This window comes from Hypanus sabinus, chromosome 11 (assembly GCF_030144855.1).
Source record: "Hypanus sabinus isolate sHypSab1 chromosome 11, sHypSab1.hap1, whole genome shotgun sequence".
Taxonomy (NCBI): domain Eukaryota; kingdom Metazoa; phylum Chordata; class Chondrichthyes; order Myliobatiformes; family Dasyatidae; genus Hypanus; species Hypanus sabinus.
Window position 1 is genome coordinate 35,701,998 of NC_082716.1, and position 21,146 is coordinate 35,723,143.

At 45.3% G+C, this 21,146-nt stretch overlaps 1 protein-coding gene across 2 annotated transcripts in view; it reads left to right on the top strand.

Moving 5' to 3' along the window:
• The window catches only part of b4galt2 (UDP-Gal:betaGlcNAc beta 1,4- galactosyltransferase, polypeptide 2), a 391,100-nt gene that overhangs the window by 59,990 nt on the left and 309,964 nt on the right, over positions 1-21,146 (top strand). The window lies entirely within an intron of this gene.

The window sequence follows — 21,146 nt, forward strand, 5'->3', positions numbered from 1 at the left end:
TACCAAAGTTCCCAAAAAAGATTTCACCCAACCTTTTCAAATTTTTGCTTGATGTCTTAAGGAATGCATCCCTATCATAAATTGAGAGAAGTCTGTGTTATAAACAGAAGCAGCCAATCCGAATAGAGGAAATGTATAAAGGAATCAAATAAAATAAATGAGTGAGCAAGCTGACTGTGGAATATCTAATAGATTGGATTTAATTCCAATGCATATATCAAATAATGCCATGCTGGTAAAGAACAAGGTGGTGTTAGAATAACAGTAGGTTGGCAGCACCCAACTAAGGGGTTTTGGTCTGAAATTTCAGCTGTTTATTCCTCTCCACAAATGCTGTCTGACTTTCTGAGTTCCTCCAGCATTTTGTGTGTGCTGCTTGGATTTCCAGCATCCATAGATTTTGTCATGTTTGAAATAGATGAGCTAGCAAGCTGACTGAGGAATATATCTATTTGACTGGGTTTCATTCCAATCCATAAATCCACTAAAGCCATACGTGTAAAGGAAACAGAAGTGTTAGAGTAACAGTGGGTTGACAGCACCTGATGAAGGGTCTCGGCCCAAATCATTGGCTCTTTATTTTTCTCCATAGCTGCTGCCTGACCTGCTGAATTCCTCCAAGGCTTTCTATGTGTTATTCAGCAGTTAATGTTTATAGGCTTGCTTATTGATTTGTTATTTGTTTTGTACCTGTTGTGATATTTCTTAGAGAGCACTGAACTGGGGTTGCCAGATACCTTTTTCAAATATATTTTAAACAAAACTCATGGTCTTGTAACAGAAATGATCGTGATCTGAGCTTTCAGTTATCAGGAAAGCTCAGCTTTCCATTGCATCATATGCATGTGGCTTGTGTGAAACAATCCAGTGGGTCTTTATGCCAAGAACACACAGTCCTCCTTAATACCCCACAGAGTACCATAATATGTAGCTTGCTTTCCATTGCTTCCAAATCCCAAAGTAGAAAGCATGTTTGAAAAATAACTGGGGAATTATTGACAACAATCATCAGGCTGTTATTAACAAATACGTATTACAGATAAACCATCTAGAAATTGGCAGATTTGGAAAGAACCCTTCAACTCTTTGGGGATAACCAGTACTCCTTTGGAACAATGCTGTCACCACTCATCAGGAGGAAAACGTGGTTTGAAACTGAATTCTCTTGTACTGATTTGCTGCGTAACTTCTAAATGTTAAGAAGGAATATCTTTGTTTTTGTTGTATTGTACAACTTCTGGTCAAATCAATTCTTGGGTTGGACATCATGATATCCTCTACTATTGTAACACCTTGAAGGTCCATTCTAATAACATTGTGATAAAAGGGAAGATCCAGATTCTCAGTCTTTATGCCTTGATTCTAGAAAGTGAGACTTTATCTTTTACTAACCATGCCACCTCACCTCACTTGCTCCTCAACTTTCCATCCTACATATCCCAGTCCCTTGTGTGTTAATCTCCCAGTCTTGATCATCCTATAGCTGTGACTCCTTGAAACCAATTAAATCTGTTTGCCCCTCCTTGAATGTTGAGTCTTTTTTGTTAGAGTCATAAAGAACTACAGAACAGAAGCAGGCCCTTTGGCCCATCTAGTCTGCGATGACCTGTTTTTCTGCCTTGTTCTATCTACCTGCATCCGGCTCATAGCTCTCTATACCCCTCCCATCCATGTACCTATCTAAACTCGTCTTAGATGTTGCAATTGAACCTACATTTACCATTTCTGCTGGCAGCTCATTCTGCACTTGCACTGTCCTCTGAGTGATGAAGTCTTTCTTGGTTTTCTCTAAAATATTTCACCTTTCACCCTAAACTTACAACCTCTAATTCTAGTCTCAGTCAACCTCAGGGGAAAGGGCCTAATTATAATTATACCCCTCATAATTTTGTATATCTCATAAGTTCTTCTCTCTTTCTCCTATGTCCAGAGAATAAAGTCCTAACTTATTCAACCTTTCCTTATAACTCTGGTTCTCAAGTCCTGGCAGTATCCTTGTACATTTTCTCTGCACTCCTTCAAACTTATCTTTCCTTTAAGCAGGTGACCAGAACTGCCCATGATGCTTCAAGTTCTGCCTCACCTAACCTCAGGTGCAATTTCAACATAACATCACAGCTCCTGTACTCATTGCTGTGATTTATGTAGGCCTATGTGCCAAAAGCTCTCTTTACAATCTTGTCTGACACTTTCAAGGAATTATGGATTTGTAGCCTAAGTGCAAACACATCTTTCCTGTATTGTGATGGATTGACCTTTTCAGTACTCTGGCTAATGTGCACAGTTCTGATATTGATATCAATTCTGATGCAGCATTCTATATGATTTTGATATAACTCTCTGCTCTTTGCACGGGTTACTTCCTACATTGTCAGCTTGTCTTGTAATCTTGAAGGTATTGTGGTTCTTCTGTTCCTCCATAACATGGAGTATCCTTCCACTTATTATATACTGTACTTCCTTTCAGATCCCCAAATGTATTGTACCTCTCTTCTCAAGATTAAATTCTATTTGACACTTTCTGTTCATCTGAGTACTTCATCAACACCCTCCTAATGGTTTCCTCTTCCTGATTCCCTCTTTCCCAAACCAGACAATATTTGTACCATCAATAAGTTGTGCATTACTGAAAGCAAGCTGTGGGAAGTCCCACGAGGGACAGCCTTTCAGTCAAAGAATACTTTTCAATAATTAGCTTTGTTTCCTGCTAGTTGACCTACTTTGTATTCAATTTGAATTTTTAACCCATAGATGTCATGTGTGTTTACTTTTTTTTAACCCAGTTCCTATGTGGACCTTGTCCAAAACCATGCTAAAAATCCGTGTGGACAACATCAAAAGCGATCGTGTTACCTACTCAAACAATTCAATCAAGTTACTCAGGATCTTCCTGTAATAAATAGGTTCTGATTGTGACTGATTAATCTATGCCATTGTATGAATTGGGAAAGACTGTTTCACCCTTGGGAGAATGTAAGTTAGGGGCTCTTAGATTCCAAACACATACAAGTTAGTTGGGCATTGTAAATTGTCCTGTGATTGGGCTGGCATGACATAGGTGGGTTGCTGGGTGGTGCAGTTCGTTGGACTGGAAGGGCCAGTTCCATGCTGTATCTCAAAATAAAATAAAATACATTGTCTTTCAGAGGATCATGAGTCTTTGGAACTCTTCCTTAAAAGAAAGTTGAACCAGAGTCTTTGAATATTTTTAAAGCACAAGTGGTGCTTCATAAGTTGGGAAGGGGTGAAATGTACACAACCATGCAGGAATGCAGAGTTGCAATTACAATCAATTCTACAATAACGATAAGTAGACAGTTTTGGATACTGTTGGTGGGGACGACCTAACCAGGGACAAGTTGTAGTCTTTGGCACCGAGACTGGACCCTCAGTTCAGAAGGGAAGGAGGGAAAAGAGGAGAGCGGTAGTGATAGGCGGCTAGATAAGAGGTTCTGTGGGAGGGGTCGTGAATCCCGGATGGTCTGTTGCCTGCCTGGTGACAGGGTCTGTGATATCTTGGATTGAGTTCTCGGTATTCTCAGGAGGGAGGGTGAGCTGCCAGATGTCGTGGTCCATGTAGGGACCAATGACATGGATAGGAAGGAGGAGGAGGTCCTGCAAAGAGAGGTTAGGGAGTTAGGTGCAAAGTTGAAGGACAGGACCTCCAGGGTTGCATTCTCAAGATTGCTACCCGTGCCACGTGCCAGTGAGGATAGAAATAGGAAGATAATGCAGCTAAATACATGGCTAAGGAGATGGTACAGGAGGGAGGGCTTCACGTTTCTGGACAATTAGGCTTTGTTCCAGGGAAGGTGGGACCTGTTTTGACGGGACGGTTTGCACCAAACTGGAGGGGGACTAATATTCTTGCGGGTAGATATGCTAATACTGCTCCGGGGGACTTAAACTAGATTTGCAGGGGGAGGGGAACCAGAGTGTTAGATCAGATGGTGAGGTGGAGGAAGATAAAGGTCATGCGAGGACTGCATGTATAGACAGAAATCAAAGGTTTGTATGTGATAGAAATGTTCTCAGGTGCATCTATTTCAATGCAAGGAGTATTGTTGGTAAAGCAGCTGAGTTTAGGGTGTGGATTGGCACGTGGGATTATGACATTATTGCTATTAGTGAGACGGTTGCAGGAGGGGCAGGACTGGCATCTTAATGTTCTGGAGTTCCATTGTTTCAGACATGATAGAGGGGGAGGGATGAAAGGGGGAGGAGTGGCATTATTAGCGAGTGAAAGTATCACAGTTGTGCGTAGACAGGACAGCCCGGAGGGCTCGTCTACAGAGGCCAAATGGGTGGAGCTGAGGAACGGAAAAGATGTGACCACACTAATAGGGTTGTATTATAGACCGCCCAATAGTCAGAGAGAATTGAAGGAGCAAATCTGTAGAGAGATAGCAGACCGATGTAAGAAACAGAAAGTTTTAATAGTAGGGGATTTTAACTTTCCACATACTGACTGGGACTCCCACACTGTGAAAGAGCTAGATGGCTTGGAGTTTGTCAAATGTGGTCAGGAAAGTTTTCTGAATCAATATATAGAGATACCTACGAGAGAGGATGCAATACTTGATCTCCTATTAGGGAACCATACATTTCACATGACAGAAGTTTGTGTAGGTGAACATTTTGGGTCCAGTGACCATAATGTCATTAGTTTCAAGTTAATTATGGATAAGGATAGGTCTGGTCCTCGAGTTGAGGTTCAAAATTAGAAAAGGGCCAGTTTTGTGGAAATGAGAAAGGATCTAGAAAGAGTAGATTGGGATAAATTGTTCTCTGGCAAGGATGTGTTCAGTAAGTGGAAGGCCTTCAAAGGTGAAATTTTGAGAGTGCAGAGTTTGCATGTTCCTGCCAGGATTAAAGGCAAAGTTAACAGGCATCAGGAACCTTGGTTTTCAAGGGATATTGGCGATCTGGTTAAGAAAAAGATAGAGGTGTATAGCAGGTATAGGCAACATGGAACAAATGAGGTACTTGAAGAGTATAGAAAATGTAAGAAAATACTAAAGAAGGAAGTCAGGAAGGCAAAAAGAAGACATGAGGTTGCTTTGGCAGATAATATGAAGGTAAACCCAAAGGGTTTCTACAAATATATTAAGAATAAAAGGATAGTACGGGACAAAATTGGTCTGCTAGAAGATCAGAGTGGTCTCTATGTGTGGAGCCTTACGAGATGGGGGAGATCTTAAATAGTTTTTTTTGTATCAGTATTAACTCAGGAAACTAGCATAGTGTATGTGGAAGGAAGGGAAACAAGCAGTAGTGTCACAGAACATATAGAGATTAAAGAGGAGGAGGTTCTTGCTGCCTTGCAGTGAATAAAGATAGATAAGTCCCTTGGGCCTGACATATTTCCTTGGACCTTGAGAGAGATTAGTGTAGAAATTGCAGAGGCCCTGGCAGAAATATTTAAAAAGTCCTGTAACGATGTGCTACACACAGTGCTGAAATAACGACACGCAGTTGGTAAGTCGTCTCGAGACTAGTTTATTTAAACTTCGTGGCGCTGGCATTTAATCCCTAGCGCCCGCCCTCTCCGGGCGGAAATGGCATCAGAGCTGCATTACCAAAGTCTCTCCCCGTGCGCTGGCTATTTGTGAGCCGGTTTGCCTGCGCAGAAAGTGGGTCGCCACATAACCCCTCCGCCCCCAGAACCGGCGATACACCCCCCAATGTCCACAGTCTGGATCAGCCTCTGTTTGGGAGGTCTACCTCTGCGCCGCTGTGCCTGAACTTCAACCGGCTGCGCCAAGTCCACATGGGCTGGTTTGAGTCGGTCCACCGTGAAAACCTTCTCTTTCCCCCCAATGTCCAGAATGTACGTGGACCTGTTGTTGTTAATCACCTTGAACAGCCCCTCGTACAGCCGCTGTAGCGGTGCCCGGTGTCCATCCCTTTGTACAAACACAAACTTACAGTTCTACAGGTCTTTGGGTACATGGGTCGCGGTCCGTCCGTGCTGTGAAGTCGGTACGGGGGCTAGGTTGCCGAGCCTTTCGTGTAGCCTGTCCAGGACAGCTGCGGGATCTTCCTCTTGCCCCCTTGGGGCTGGTATGAACTCTCCCGGGACAGCCAGGGACACGCCGTATACCAACTTGGCCGACGAGGCATGCAAATCCTCTTTGGGCGCTGTACGAATTCCAAGCAGGACCCAGGGAAGCTCGTCCACCCAGTTAGGTCCTCTTAGGCGGGCCACGAGAGCCAACTTCAAGTGACGGTGGAAGCGTTCCACTAGTCCGTTCGACTGTGGGTGGTAGGCAGTTTTGTGGTGTTACTGCATTCCCAACAGGCTGGCCACAGCTGACCACAGGCTGGAGGTGAACTGGGCGCCTCTGTCGGAGGTAGTGTGGGCTAGTACCCCAAAGCGGGGCACCCAGGTTGCGATCAGTGCTTGGGCGCAGGAATCGGCAGATGTGTCGGTGAGCGGGACCGCCTCTGGTCACCTCGTGAACCGGTCTACCATAGCTAGGAGGTACCGCGGTCCTCGGGACACTGGTAGGGGGCCCACGATATCCACATGAATGTGGTCGAACCTCCGGTGGGTGGGTTCGAACTGCTGCAGCGGGGCTTTAGAGTGCCGCTGCACCTTGGCTGTTTGGCACTGTGCGCACGTTCTGGCCCATTCGCTGACCTGCTTGCGAAGTCCGTGCCACGCGAACTTGCTGGAGATCAGCTGGATGGTTGTCCTGATAGATGGGTGCACCAAACCGTGTATGGAGTCAGACACTCGCCGCCTCCAGGCTGCTGGGACAATGGGGCGAGGTTGGCCGGTAGCCACGTCGCACAGGAGGGTCCGATCACCTGGGCCTACGAGAAAGTCTTGCAGCTGCAATCCCGAGACTGTGGTCCTGTAGCTGGGCATCTCGTTGTCTGCCTGCTGCGCCTCCGCCAGTGCTGCATAGTCCACCGCCAGGGACAGGGCCTGGACAGCTGGTCTGGAGAGTGCGTCCGCCACGACGTTGTCCTTTCCCGAGACATGCTGGATGTCCGTTGTGTACTTGGAGATGTAGGACAGATGTCGCTGCTGGCGAGCCGACCAGGGATCGGACACCTTCGTGAGCACAAAGGTCAATGGTTTGTGGTCTGTGAACGCGGTGAATGGCCTGCCTTCTAAGAAGTACCTGAAATGCCGGATTGCCAGATACAGTGCCTACAGCTCCCGGTCGAAGGCACTGTACTTGAGTTCGGGTTGTCGTAGGTGCTTGCTGAAGAACGCCAGGGGTTGCCAGCGCCCCTCGGTGAGCTGCACCAGCACCCCACTGACTGCTGTGTCGGATGCGTCCACCGTGAGTGCGGTCAGAACGTCAGTTCTGGGGTGCACCAGCATCGCGGCATCTGCCAAGGCTTCCTTGGCTTTAACGAAAGCGGCCGCGGCCTCCTCGTCCCAAGTAATGTCCTTGCCTTTACCCGACATCAGGGTGTACAAAGGGCGCATGATACGGGCTGCTGAGGGGAGGAAACGGTGGTAGAAATTCACCATACCAATGAACTCCTGCAGGCCTTTGACTGTGTTGGGCTGGGCAAAGTGGCGGATCGCGTCTACCTTGGCAGGCAGAGGTGTTGCCCCGTCTTTGGTAATCCTGTGGCCCAGCAAGTCGATGGTATTGAGACCGAACTGGCATTTGGCCGGGTTCATCGTGAGGCTGAAATCACTCAGGCGGGAGTAGAGCTGGTGGAGGTGGGACAGATGCTCCTGACGACTACTGCTGGCTATAAGGATGTCGTCCAAATAGATGATCGCAAAGTCCAGGTCACGTCCCACCGTGTCCATTAGCCGCTGGAACGTCTGTGTGACATTCTTCAGGCTGAACGGCATTCAGAGGAACTTGGAACAGGCCGAACGGGGTGATGAGTGCTGCTTTGGGGATGTCCTCAGGGTGCACCGGGATTTGATGGTATCCCCGGACGAGGTCTACTTTGGAAAAGATTCTTGCCCCGTGCAGGTTTGCTGCAAAGTCCTGTATGTGCGGCACGGGGTAGCAGTCTGGAGTTGTAGCCTCATTCAGTCTGCGGTAGTCGCTGCATGATCTCCAACCCCCGGCTGCTTTGGGCACCATATGCAGGGGGGAGGCCCATAGACTGTCGGACTGCCGTCCGATCCCCAATTCCTCCATCCTCTTGAACTCCTCCTTCACCAGGCAGAACTTTTCCAGGGGGAGCCTTCGTGCGCGGGCGTGGAAGGGTGGTCCCTGGGTCGGGATGTGGTGCTGTACCCCGTGTCTGGGCATGGCTGCCGTGAACTGCGGTGCCAGAATCGATGGAAAGCCGGCCAGGATTCTAATGAATTCATTGTCTGACAGCGTGATGGAGTCCAGGTGTGGGGCCGGCAACTTGGCTTCACCCAGGGAGAACGTCTGGAAAGTCTCGGCATGTACCAGTCTTCTCCCTTGCAAGTCGACCAGCAGGCTGTGAGCTCGCAAGAAGTCCGCCCCCAGGAGTGGTTGGGCCACGGCGGCCAGTGTGAAGTCCCACCTGAACCGGCTGGCGCCGAACTGCAGCTGCACTGTGCGGGTGCCGTAGGTCAGTATCATGCTGCCGTTTGCGTCCCTCAGGGTGGGTCCTGGCTTCCTGTTGCGGGTGTCGTACCCCGTCGGGGGCAAGACGCTGATCTCCACTCTGGTGTCGACCAAGAAGCAGCGTCCTGACTGTTTGTCCCAGACGTACAAGAGGCTGTCCTGGTAGCCATCTGCCATAGTCATTAGTGGCAGCTGGCCCTGGCCCTGGCCCTTGCAGGGCGGGCGACAACGGCGGGCTTCTGTGCCCCACCACTGGTGGTAAAAACACCACTGTTTGCTGACCTGCTCCCTCCTGCTTCTGTGTAGTGTGCGCCCCCCTGCGGGGCCTGGTCTGGTCCGCTGTTGGGCGCGTGGCCTGGTAACCTGACCGACGCACTCCACACTCTCCCGCTTGGCTTTCCACAGCATGTCTGCCCGGGCCACCACCTTCCGGGGGTCGCTGAAATCTGCATCGGGCAGCAGCAGATGTATGTCTTCGGGCAGTTGCTCTAGGAACGCTTGCTCGAACATGAGGCAGGGCTTGTGTCCATCAGCCAGTGCCAGCATCTCGTTCATCAATGCTGACGGCAGTCTGTCTCCCAAACGTTCCAGGTGAAGCAGGCGGGCACCCCGCTCATGCCGTGAGAGGCCAAAGGTCCCAATGAGCAGCACTTTGAATGCTTCATATTTGCCTTCTTCCGGGGGAGACTGTATGAAATCCGCAACCTGGGCAGCTGTCTCCTGGTCAAGGGCGCTCACCACGTGACAGTAACGCGTGGAATCAGAAGAGAACTGCTGAATCTGGAACTGGGCTTCTGCTTGGCTAAACCACATGCGTGGTCGCAGCATCCAGAAAGTCGGCAGGTTTAGTGAAACTGCGTGAACAAATAGAGTCGGTCATCTTTGGTCCAAATCCCATTTGGACCGTCGGGGTCACCAATGTAGCGATGTGCTACACACAGCGCTGAAATAATGACACGCAGTCGGTAAGTCGTCTCGAGACTAGTTTATTCAAACTTTGCGGCGCTTGCATTTAATCCCTAGCGCCCGCCCTCTCCGGGCAGAGATGGCATCAGAGCTGCATTACCAAAGTCTCTCCCCATGCGCTGGCTATTTGTGAGGCGGTTCGCCTGCGCAGAAAGTGGGTCGCCACAGTCCTTAGCCACGGGTGCGTTGCCAGAGGATTGGAGGGTAGCTCATGTTGTTCCATTGTTTAAAAAAGGCTCCAAAAGTAAACCAGGTAATTACAGGCTGGTGAGCCTGACATCAGCAATAGGTCAGTTATTGGAAGGTGTTCTGAGAGATCGGATATACAAGTACTTTGACAGCCAAGGGCTGATTAAGGATAGTCAGCATCGTGTTGTGCGTGGTAGATAGTGATTAACGGATCTTGTAGAATTTTTCAAGGAGGTTACCAAGAAAGTGGATGAAGGAAAGGCTGTGGATGTTGCTTACGTAGACTTTAGTAAGGCATTTGACAAGGTCCCACATGGGAGGATAGTTCAGAAGGTTGAGATACTAGGTATCCATGGAGAGGTTGTAAACTGGATTTGAAATTGGCTATGTGGGAGAAGACAGAGAGTGGTAGTGGATGATTACTTCTCAGGCTGGAGGCCTGTAACTAGTGGTGTGCCTCAGGGATCTGTGCTGGGACCATTGTTGTTTGGTGTCTATATCAATGATCTAGATGATAATGTGGTAATCTGAATTTGATGATGACACTAAGATTGGAGGCATTGTGGATGGTGAGGAAGGCTTTCAAAGCTTGCAGAGGGATCTGGACCAACTGGAAAAATGGGCCCGAAAATGGCAGATGGAATTTAATGCAGGCAAGTATGAGGTGTTGCATTTTGGAAGGACAAATCAAGGCAGGACATACACAGTAAATGGTAGAGCACTGAGGAATGCGGAGGAACAAAGGGATCTGAGAGTTTAGATACATAATTCCCTGAAAGTGATGTCACAGGTAGACAGGGTTGTAAAGAAGGCTTTTGGCATCCTGGCATTCATAAATCAAAGTAATGAGTATAGGAATAGGGATGTTATGGTGAGGTTGTATAAGACATTAGTAAGGCCAAATTTGGAGTATTGTGCGCAGTTCTGGTCACCTAACTATAGGAAAGATATCAGCAAGATTGAAAGAGTGCAGAGAAGATTTACTGAGATGTTGCTGGGTCTTCAGGAGTTGAGTTATAGGGAAAGATTGAATAGGTTAGGACTTTATTCCTTGGAGCATAGAAGAATGAGGGGAGATTTGATAGAGGTTTACAAAATTATGAGGGGTTTAGACAGAGTAAATGCGAGTAGGCTCTTTCCACTTAGATTAGGAGAGATAAATACAAGAGGACATGGCTTTAGGGTGAAAGGGCAAAGGTTTAGGAGGAACTTCATCACTCAGAGAGTAACACACACAAAATGCTGGTGGAACGCAACAGGCCAGGCAGCAGTTATAGGAGGAAGTACAGTTGATGTTTCGGGCCAAGACCCTTTGTCAGGACTGTGGGATTGTGGAGCGAGCTGCCATCTGACGTGGTAAATGTGGGCTCACTCTTAAGTTTTAAGAATAAGTTGGATAGATACATGGATGGGAGAAGTCTGGAGGGTTATGGACTGGGTGCAGGCCAATGGGACTAGTGGAATAAAGTTTTGACACAGACTAGAAGGGCCAAATGACCTGTTTTCTGTGCTGTAGTGTTCTATAGTTCTACTGTGGTAATAATAAATAGGAGAGTTGATACAAAGGGCCAACTGGTGTTTCATGGTTATGCTTTAATCTCATCAATACATGTTAACCCACTTGCTTAGAGGTGAGCAACTGGGAGTTCTCAGAGATTACTGAAGGTGCATGAGACTTGAATGCTATTGAGGTAATTAAGGTATAAGGTTGATCAAAATAATTAAAAATGAAGAAACTTATCACACCAGCTATCCCTGGAAATCTGGAATAGCCCAAGCTGAAGAAAACAGCATGGTAATATCAGGAATCAATTATTTGGGGAAGAATTATTTGGGATGAGAAGAATTCATATTTTAACATAATAAACAGATGGAGTTCTCTTTCAAAACAATATAGAAATCCTTGTTTCTAAATAGTTTATCAAATCCCTTGGAATTAAGTGTTCTCGACCTTTTTGTGGCATGGACCAATATCATGAAGCAAGGGGTCCTTGGTTTTCCAGGTTGGGAACTCCTGCTTGGAATAGTTTCCTACAATTTGCCCACCACTGGTAAAGTTCAAAGTAAATTTATTATTAAAGTACATATTTGTTACCATATACAACCCTGAGGTTCATTTCCTTGCGGGTATATTCAATAAATCCATAACAGAATAATAATCATAATAGAATCACTAAAAAACCGCATCGACATGGACGTTCAACCAGCGTGCGAAAGACAGAAAACTGTGCAAATACAAAAAGAAATGAATAACAATAAAAAATAAGCAATAAATATTGAGAGTATGAGATGAAGAGTTCTTGAAAGTGAGTCCATAGGTTGTGGAAACATTTCAAGTGAAGCTGAATGAAGGTAGTTCAGGCGCTTGAGAGTTGATGGTAATAACTATTCCTGAACCCGATGGTGTGAGTCCTGAGGCTCCTGTACCAACTTCCTGATGGTAGCACGCGGAAACTTCTTGACCTGTGATTATTGATTTATTCTTTTTTAAAAACAGTGCAATGTTAGCAGCTACTGTGATCTGTTAGCGCTACTGTAGCCAGAAGGAAAAAATAATGATTCGAGCCTCTGCAGCTTCCTCCCTTGCTTCTTTTAACAGCCAGGGCTATAAATCCACATTCAAGGATGCTAGCATTTAAAACCACAGCTTATAGGAAGTTTATCCTATTCAATATTCTGCACGCAACTTTTTAAAAATTGAGACATTGGCATTCTTCTCTTTCTGACGAACACAGGTTTGAAGTATTCATTTGGAGCAATATTGCAATTATGCCACCAAGCATTTGGTCCCTAAACAGCCTAGCTCTTTCCTTGAATAACCTCTTGCCCTTGATGTACTGTGGAATATCCATGGATTTGTTTTGATTTTTCTTGATTCTCCCATGCCACTTTGTTTTCTGTATTTCCCTTTAAACTTCATCCTTACAATTTCTACAATCTCTTACATTTACTGTAGTCATCGTGATTTTGCAATCTCACCCCTTTGTAGGAATATTTTTACCGAGTCCCTTGAAATTTCTCCTCTTTGATCTGAAACAGATTTGCCTTCAAGATTGCTAATTCAGATTTGTTTTTGCTAAATCACTTCTCAGTCCATTAACTTTTGTCTTCCTCCTCCCCCAGTTAGAATTGTTGCCCTCTATTGTATCATTTCCCTTAATAGCTATGCTAAATCTGATCCGTGATCACCACTGCAAAAATATCCTCTCACAGATGTTCCTTCAACTAACCCAACTTCATTTTCTAAAAATAAATGTAATGTTTCTTATCCCTTCATTTAGAAAGTCTATTCCCTAGACCAGGGGTCAGCAACCTTTACCACTGAAAGAGCCACTTGGACCCGTTTCCCACAGAAAAGAAAACACTGGGAGCCGCAAAACCCGTTTGACATTTAAAATGAAATAACACTGCATACAACGTTTTCTTTTGCCTTTATGCTATGTATAAACAAACTATAATGTGTTGCATTTATGAAATTGATGAACTCCTGCAGAGAAAACGAAATTACATTTCTGCATGCAACAAAAACATTCTGAACTCCGAAAAAAAGACGTTGGGTTGAAGGTTACTTTTAAGTAAAATACTCAATGTCTATTTGAGTCCTTCTTGTGTTTATGAAAAACGCCAAACTTAAATTTGCCGCCAGCAGCAAACCAAAAATAACGTCAGCCAGCTGTCAACCTGAAAAATAAAAGGACTATTTCACTGAACAATGAAAACATATGAATATATGTAAAATAATAGGCAATTAAAATATTTATCATACTTGGTCAGGTTGACTCACACCTGACAATGCAGTCGTATTCAGTAGGGATGGATCGATGCTTAGGGGAGTGACCGGGAAGGATAATGTGTTTTTTTCCTCTCTGAACTCACAGAAGCGTTTCCCAAACGATGTTTGCATTGCGATGATTGCAGAATGTAAATACTCCGAATTTATCATGTCGTGACCTTGTTTGAACTCTCTCAAATTGGGGAAGTGAGACAATGTGCGTTTCTGTAAATCTCTGGCAAGCACTGTCAACTTGCGCTCGAATGCCAAAACATCCTCCAACATGTGTAGGGCTGTACGTCCTTACCCCTGAAGAGCTGTGTTCAGCGTGTTCAGGTGCGCTGTCATGTCTACCATGAAGTGTAGCTTTTCCAGCCACTCTGGCTGTTCCAGCTCAGGAAAGGTGAGCCCTTTGCTGCCCAGGAAAGTTTTCACTTCTTCCAGACACGCGACAAAGCGTTTCAGCACCTCCCCTCTGGACAGCCAGCGATAAAAACACGTTGTAGCGGTGTGCTACACGCAGTCAGTAAACTGCAGTCAAAGATAGCTTTATTCGAACTAAACAGCCTTGCTTTTAAGCCTCCCTCAACCCGCCCCCCCCATGGGCGCAGATGCTGCAAAAGACACGTACTCATAAACCTCCCTTAGCCTGAACGCTGGCTAATTGTGAGCCGGTTCGGATGTGTCAGGAAATGGGTCGCCACAACGTCTTATTTAGATTGTACAAGATCACCATAATCTTCAAATTTAGAATTACATTTCAAAAACTAACAAACTAACATAAAATACGTTTTAATTAAATACTGACCAATTATTTCCCAAAGCAACAGGGAGCCGCAGCACAGACATAAAAGAGCCACATGTGGCTCCGGAGCCGCGGGTTGCCGACCCCCGCCCTAGACGGTTTGGAAGTCTATAATACACTTTAGCATTATGGATGCCCCCTTTTTTAATGCTTTGTTTCATCCCATATTGTTCCTCTTGATTCTTCCAGCAAATCATCCCTTCTCAATCCTGTGAATGTTTCTTTAATGACATTTGCCTCTATCCTCCCTTTGTCTCAATAGAAAATTCTATATGCCAGGCCTACCCTTCGTGAAGACATGATTTAGAACTGCTAAAACATTGCCCTTCCACGTGGTTATCAGAGCCCCTGGTGCATGCTCCCTGTTTACCAAACTCTGTGTGTAGACATTTAAACACAGCTAAGCATGATTTTTTTCTGATTTCGCCTCCCCGGCTATTTTGTTTGCAGTATCCATCAAATCCTTCAACTAATTCTTTGCCTTTCACTTCCTTTTCTGCTTCTATCCGTTCTGAATCTTCCCCATTCCTTTGTAAAGTTCTCTTTAACCTTCCACAATATCACTGATAAATCTGCCCTGGAGGGTATTGATCTCAACCCTATGGAAGTGCAACCCACATTGCCCCTATAAATCCCACCTTTCCCTGAAACCTTAGATGATGATGCCCCATGAATTTAAAGTCCTTCCTTCTGCATCATCTCTCCACATATCTTTGATCTCTTTCCTAACTGCTTAAAATTTGCCTGTAGGACCTTAGTCTCAGCTCAACCATTGTATTTGGACAACATCCTCCAGATGTGAACCCTCCCCCTCCAGAATGTTCTGCAGCCACTCAGTGAGTGACATCCATAACCTTGGTGGTGACGTACCATCTCGGTTATATGTAGTGTCCACAGAAAAATCTGTCTTCTCATCTAACTACAGGTCCCCTGTAGTTAATGTTCCACTGATCTCTGTTCTGTACCATTCATGGTTTTATGGTCATGGCTCTAGCTGGAGTCCCCAAGGGCGTTCTCTCATGAGTTTTTTGAACCGAATACTATTTAAAATGTGAGATGTCTCAGGGTCACCTGAACTGCTTACCTTCTCCTCTTCACTTGCTTACCCATTCCTGAGCTGAGAGGTGACCACCTTCTAAAATGCACTGTCCTTGATTGTCAACCTGTCAACCTTGTGATTCAATTATCTTGATGCTAGCCGCAAGAGACTGCAGATGCTTGAACCTGGAGAAACAAACAATCTGCTGGAGGAACTCAACAGGTTAGGGAGCACTTGTGAAGTTGGGGGGAGACGAATTGTCGACGTTTCGGGTTGAAACCCTGCATCGGAAGCTGGTTCAGGATTTCAAGATAGTTTCTTCCTTGCTTTTGCCCTCCCCCATGTTCCCAAGTCACAGATGCTGCTCTTCCAGCAGATTGTTGCTGCAGATTCCATTATCTGCACTCAGTCAAGGTGGTGCTTGAGTACAATGCTCCTTGGTTTTACATCACCTGGATAGATTGAAACCTGCGGGAGGAGAGATTTGGGGTTGATGTTCCTGTTCTCTTTTGTTTAATTTTTTTTGTGTGGGAAGAATTTGGGAGTTGATGTGCCTGTTCTGTTTTTGTTTTTTTTTCCTGAGGGAAGGGGGGTAATTTTGGGGGTTGATAATCATGCTGCCTCTCCTTTCTTTCTTGGCTTCATGGCGACCTGGAGAAGAATAATTTCAAGTTGTATACCCTAATAATAAATGAACCTTTGAAACTTTCCTTTCTCCAGGCAAAAAGGAAGATTTGGGATTTAGGTGAGCGGGTGGTATTTCAAAAGGCATATCAGCATATGTCGACAGCAGCTTCAGTTTGCAATCAGAGGAGCCTGCAGGATTTGAGGAAGAGCTTTGGGTGATAGGATAGCGTTGTCTTCAATGCTTCTTCACCCAACCTGTTCTTGGCCAGATGACCACATCACCTGTTTCAGTGCAACAAGCCAAGGGAGCTGAGCTTACCCCTGATGATTGACATTGCTATTAGAAACAATCAGAATCAAATTTATCATATCTCGTTAAATTTGTTAGCTTAACAGGAGCAGTGCAATGCTATCCTCAATAATATTAAAAAAACAAGTGAGGTAGTGTTCATGGAGTCAATGTCCATTTGGGAATCACATGGCAGAGGGGAAGAAGCTGTTCCTGAATCACTGAGTGTGTGCCTTCAGGCTTCTGTACTTCTTTCCTGACAGTAATGGAGGGTAGGGGTATGTCCTGGGTCCTTGATAATGGAAGTTGTCTTTCTGAGGCACCAACATTTGAAGATGTCTTGGATACTACTGAGGCTAGTACCCAAGATGGAGCTGATTAATTTTACAACTTTCTGTAGGTTCTTTTGGTCCTGTGCAGTAGTCCTCCCAGACAGTGATGCACTGTCACAATGCTCTCCAAGGTATATCTATAGAAGTTTTTGAGTGATTTAGTTGACAAACCAAATTTATTTAAACTTCTAATATAGCCGCTATCTTGCCTTCTATATAGCTGCATCAATATGTTGAGACCAGGTTAGATCCTCAGAGATCTTGACACTCAGGAACTTGAAATTGCTCACTATGAGGATTGGTTCATGTTCACTTGTCTAATCGTTCCTGAAGTCTACAATCAGCTCTTTGGACTTATTGACGTTGAGTGCCAGGTTGTTGCTGCAACACCACTCAACTAGTTGGTGTATTTCACTCCTGTACGCCCTCTTGTCTCCATCTGAGATTCTACCAACAACGGTTGTATTATCAGCAAATTTATAGATGGAATTTGAGCTATACCTTACCACACAGTTATGAGTACAGAAGCAGTAGAGCAGTGGGTTAAGCACACACCCCTGAGGTGCGCTAGTGTTGATCATCAGCAAAGAGGAGATAATACTACCAATCTGCACAGACTGTGGTCTTCTGGTTAGTAAGTTGAGGATCCAGTTGCTGAGGGAGGTACAGAAGCCCAGGCTCTGTAGTTTATCGATCAGGGAGTTCCCCAGAGTCATTTTGGTAGCAGTATACATTCCACCTCAGGCCAATGTCAGTCAGGCTTTCGATGATCTGAGCAATGGAATCAACACACACGAAACAGCGCATCCTAATACCTTCACCATTGTTTTGAGAGATTTTAACCAGGCCAGTCTGAAAAAAATCACTAAGCAACTACCATCAACAGATCACTTGCAATACTAGAGGAAACAATGCACTGGACCATTGCTACACCACTATCAAGAATGCCTACAATGATATTCCACATCCTCATTTTGGGAAGTCTGATCACCTGGCTGTACTTCTACTCCCTGAGTATAGGCAGAGACTGAAGACTGCAGCACCAGTAGTGAGGACCAAGAAGGTATAGACAAGGGAAGCACAGAGAGCCTACAAGACTGCTTTGAATCGGTGGACTGGACTATATTTGGGGATTCATCTTTGAACCTGGATGAGTATGCTGCACTTGTTACCGAATTCATCAAAACCCGTGTGGATGAGTGTGTGCCTACAAAGACTTGCTGTACATTCCCAAACCAAAAGCGGTAAATGAACCAGGAGGTACATCATCTGCTAAAGGCTATCTGTAGCATTTAAGTGTGGCGACCCAGGCCTGTACCAGAAAACCAGGATTTGTGGAGGGCTATTTCAAGGGCGAGGAGACAATTTTGAACAAGGTTGGAGGCGACATCGGATGTACGACAACTCTGGCAGGGTTTGTGAGACATTACTTCTACAAAGCAAAACCCAATAGCATGAATGGCAGTGATGCTTCACTACCAGATGAACTCAACGCCTTCTATGCCTGCTTTGAAAGGGAGAATATAACTACAACTGTGAAGATCCCTGCTGCCCCTGATGAGTCTGTGATCTCTGTCCCAGAGGCTGATGTTAGGCTGTATTTAAAGAGAGTGAACCCTTGCAAGGTGGAAGGTCCCGGTGGAGTTACCTAGTAAGGTTCTGAAAATCTGTGCCAACCAACTGGCGGGAGTATTCAAGGACTTTTCAACTTTTTACTGCTACAGACAGAAGTTCCCACTTGCTTCAAAAAGGCAACAATTATACCAGTGCCTAAGAAGAATAATGTTAGCTGACTTAATGACTATCGCCCAGTAGCACTCACATCGATAGTGATGAAATGCTTTGAGAGGTTGGTCATGACTAGAATGAACTCCTGCCTCAGCAAGGATCTGGACTCATTGCAATTTGACTATTGCCACATTGCAATCTCAGTGGCTTTCCACACGGTCTTAGACCACCTGCACACCACAAACACCTATGTCAGGACACTGTTCATCGACTATAGCTCAGCATTTAATGCCATCATTCCCACAATCCTGACTGAGAAGTTGCAGAACCTAGGCCTCTGTAACTCCCTCTGCAAATGGATCCTTGACTTCCTAACCGGAGGTCCACAATCTGTGTGGATTGGTGATAACATGTCCTCCTCGCTGACAATCAACACTGGTGCACCTCAGGGGTGTGTGCTTAGCCCTCTGCTCTACTCTTTATATCCCCATGACTGTGTGGCTAGGAATAGCTCAAATACCATCTATGAATTTGTTGACGATACAACCATCGTTGGTAGAATCTCCGGAGATGATGAGAGGGCATACAGGAGTGAGATATACCAACGAGTGGAGTGGTGCCTCAGCAATAACCTGGCACTCAACGTCAGTAAGATGAAAGAGCTGATTGTGGACTTCAGGAAGGGTAAGATGAAGGAATACATACCAATCCTCATAGAGGGATCAGAAGTGGAGAGAGTGAGCAGCTTCAAGTTCCTGGGTGTCAAAATTTCTGAGGATCTAACCTGGTCCCAACACATCGATGCAGTTATAAGGAAGGCAAGACAGCGGCTGTATTTCATTAGGAGTTTGAAGATATTTGGTGTGTCAACAAATACACCCAAAAACTTCTGTAGTTATACTGTGGAGAACATTCTGACAGGCTGCATCACTGTCTGGTATGAAGGGGCTACTGCACAGGACCGAAAGAAGCTGCAGAGGTTTGTAAATTTAGTCGGCTCCATCTTGGGCACTAGCCTACAAAGTACCCAGGACATCTTTAGGGAGCAGTGTCTCAGAAAGGCAGCATCCATTATTAAGGATTTCCAGCACCCAGGGCATGCCCTTTTCTCACTGTTACCATCAGGTAGGAGGTACAGAAACCTGAAGGCACACACTCAGTGAATCAGGAACAGCTTCTTCCCCTCTGCCATCTGATTCTTAAATGGGCATTAAACCCTTGGACACTACCTCACTTATTAATATATATTTCTGGTTTTTACATGATTTTACAGTATTCATTATATCTATAGGGTAATTAATTTACTTATTTATTATTATTTTATTTTGTAATTCTTTCCTATATTATGTATTGCATTGAACTGCTGCTGCTCAGTTACAAATTTCACGTCACATGCCGGTGATAATAAACCTGATTCTGATTCTGTGGACAGTGGGGATGATGGTATTAAGTGCTGAGCTATCATGAACGAGCGGCATCCTGACATGGGTGTTTGTGTTGTCCAGGCAATCTAAGGCCGTGTGAAGAGCCATTGTGACATATCTGCCATAGTCCTATAATGGCGATAGGCAAGTTGCTGAGGGTCCAGGACCTTGCTGAGACAGGAGTTGATTCTAGCCATGACTTAACTGTCAAAGCATTTCATCCTGGTAGATGCGAATGCTACTGGATGAAGGTCATTATGGCAGCTCATACTTCTCTTCTTAGGCACTGATATAATTGTTGACTTTTTAAAGCAGCTAGGAGCTTCCACCCATAGCAGTAAGAGGTTGAAAATGTCCTGAAGTACTCCCACCAATTGGTTGGTACAAATTTTCAGAGCCTTACCAGGTTTCTGACATCGGGGCCTGCCACCTTGTGAGAGTTCACCCTCCTGAAAGGCAGCCTGACATCGGCCTCCGAGACAAAGACCACAAGGCCACCAGGTACAGCAGGATCTTCACAGCTGTAGTTACGTTCTCACTTTCAAAGCAGAGTGTGCCTTATGAGAATAGGTTGAGTGAACTCAGCCTTTTCTCCTTGGAAAATAGAGGGCCATGGGTAAGCCTAGGTAGTTCTAAGATAAGGACATGTTCAGCACAGCTTTGTGGGCCAAAGGGCCTGTAATGTGCTGTAGATTTTGTGTGTTTTTAAAGCAGGCATAGAAGGCATTAAGCTCATCTGGTAGTGAAGCATTGCTGCCATTCGTGCTATTGGGTTTCGCTTTGCTGGAGGTAAATCTTGCAAACCCTGCCAGAGTTGACTTGCATCCAATGTCGACTCCAGCCTTGCTCGAAATTGTTTCTTCACTCTTGAAGTAACCCTCCGCAAGTGATAGCTGGTGCTCTTGTACAGACCTAGGTTGTCAGACTTAAATTGCTGATTATATGCAACTGAAGTAGGAGTGCATTGGTCAGTATTGCGCAGTGTGTTCGGGAATGTTGTGCTTCCTATGGTTGGAGAGCTGACACTACTTGAAGCAGTGTGATTTGACTGTGTGGCTCAAGTTAGCAGTCAATGTATGTGGATGTGGTGAAGGGCAGCAACGTTAAATCCCAGTCCTGGGTCACAGGGGTTGTTGATAACTAAGTAATGATGGTATCCATCTGGTGTTGTTTATGGGGATAGTGGGATAGTAGCTGAAAATTGGGATTTGATGTCTTTGTTGATTTTTAACTTCATGTCAGTCATTGAGCATTTACTCCTGGTATTGGCTTTCCATGTTACCTTCACCCATGGTTTTTTTGATTTACCTGCCTTCTAGTTTTACTGGAGCTCTCCAGGAATAGGAGCTCCTATCACTTTTCTGTAGCAAGACTTCTAAAAACCAGTTGGACAGTTCTGCTTTGTTGCTATTTGACAAAGTCAGTTTAACATCTGGCTGGTAGATTG